This window comes from Colossoma macropomum, unplaced genomic scaffold (genome assembly GCF_904425465.1).
Source record: "Colossoma macropomum unplaced genomic scaffold, Colossoma_macropomum, whole genome shotgun sequence".
NCBI lineage: Eukaryota > Metazoa > Chordata > Actinopteri > Characiformes > Serrasalmidae > Colossoma > Colossoma macropomum.
The window spans coordinates 1,920,790-1,923,074 of NW_023494810.1; positions in this window are offsets into that span (position 1 = coordinate 1,920,790).

Sequence of the window (2,285 nt, forward strand, 5' to 3'; positions counted from 1 at the left end):
CGCAATATGGGGGCACATTATGGTCGCAACGAGGCACATTTTGTGCTGGGCGTGTGTTCCTAGTAGCTAGTCATGCAAACTGGTTTTAGGACCACCTTACTGAGCTATGCTTGCTAGGTGAAGGTTTCAAAGGCACAGCCAAAAAAGTGTAGCAGTCAACAAAAGTTCATGATGAAGAGACAGACAAGGTAAACAAAGTTCTTTCCCATCTAATCATTAGTCATGGTCCACCCGCAAACATATTCTGTCATAGCACCCGATGCAGGGGTCTATAAGCTTTACAGAACGTGGTAAAACATACCATTCACTAAATTTAGAGTGTGTAAACACGTTAAAGTGATGTTTATTTTAAATGCATGTGAAAGGTCTATGTTAGCATAGATTGGTTGTAGTTCTACTACAGAACCAACATTAGCATTCTTTATTAAAGTTCATCAAAGAAAAAAAATGTATTGCATTTGTATTTGCATTTGTGCAATGTATGAAAATGGCCAGAAATATTTGTCTAAATCTATTTTTAAAATGCCTTTTAAATGTATTTCCCAAATGTATTAATCAAACAAGTTTTTGCATTGTATGAAAATGGCCAAAAATATATGTTAAATGCATTTATTTGTTTTTGTTTTTATATTTTTTCAACTGTATGATGAAGGATAACAGATATAACTGAATATACATGAACTGAATGAAAGGTATTGACATCTGTGTTTTGCACTGTATATTTTTCATTAACTATTGTATGTATGCAGTAAGACACTCACACAAAATGTATTTTAAATAAACAAGATATCAAATCATTGCTTTTTTACAGTGTATCACAACACTTGCTTTATCATGTTAAAGGTTCATTTGCTGATATTTAAAAATAAGATACTGAAATACAAATTCATTTTAAAAGGTATCAAACAGTAAAGTGCATTAGACAATTTTGTCTTTTTTCATATATTTACGTATTTGATATACACATTTACATACATGTATTTGTTCTATGGTACATTTCTATGTGTAATATTTATCTATACGTTTTAAAAATTTCTTAAAAACTGCAAAATACAAAGTGAAAATATGTTACATGCATGTCTTATAAGCTCCAAAGTCATTAAGCTAGAGCTATATATTAAACTCAGTGTGAATGTACACCACCATTAGCTTCCAGCTTACATGACACTGCAAGAGACTGAATCCCATAGCTAGCTGAAATTAGTATTATAGTTCTACTATAAATTCTGCTATATAATGACATGACAAAAAACATAAATCTCACTTCAGTGTCTCATGCTAGGAAACCTAGCATGCTATTAGATAGCTAGCTATCATTTGCTAGCTAAGCTACTGTTAAATAACTTTACTATTAGTACATATGCTTGTTGCAGTGAAGACAATGGTAGTTTCCTGCTTTAGCAAAGTATTTTAAGCCTCTTGTTTTAGAATAAAACTGATGATACTGTATTTGATGTATTTTACAGTAGTCATACAATGAGGCATTTTTGGGCTTGTTTTGTAAATGCTTTCACAGAAATCAACACAGGATGCTGTATAAAACTGTAAAACACATTGAAAGTGTCATATTGATTTGAATAAAGTACATTACAAAGATCAGGCATAACATTATGACCACCTCCTTGTTTCTATGCTCATTGTCCATTTTATCAGCTCCACTTACTATATAGGTGCACTTTGTAGTTCTACAGTTACAGACTGTAGTCCATCTGTTTCTCTGATACTTTGTTAGCCCCCTTTTACCCTGTTCTTCAGTGGTCAGGACCCCCATGGACCCTCACAGAGCAGGTACTATTTGGGTGGTGGATCATTCTCAGCGCTACAGTGACACTGACATGGTGGTGGTGTGTTAGTGTGTGTTGTGCTGGTAGGAGTGGATCAGACACAGCAGTGCTGCTGGAACACTGTGTCCACTCACTGCCCACTGGGTTAGACACTCCTACCTTGTCGGTCCACCTTGTAGATGTAAAGTCAGAGACGATAGCTCATCTGCTGCTGCACAGTTTGTGTTGGTCATCCTCTAGTCCTTTGTCAGTGGTCACAGGACGCTGCCCACAGGACGCTGTTGGCTGGATATTTTTGGTTGGTGGACTATTCTCAGTCCAGCAGTGACACTGAGGTGTTTAAAAACTCCAGCAGCACTGCTGTGTCTGATCCACTCAGACCAGCGCAACACACACTAACACACCACCACCACGTCAGTGTTACTGCAGTGCTGAGAATGATCCACCGCCCAAATAGTACCTGCTCTGTGAGGGTCCATGGGGGTCCTTACCACTGAAGAA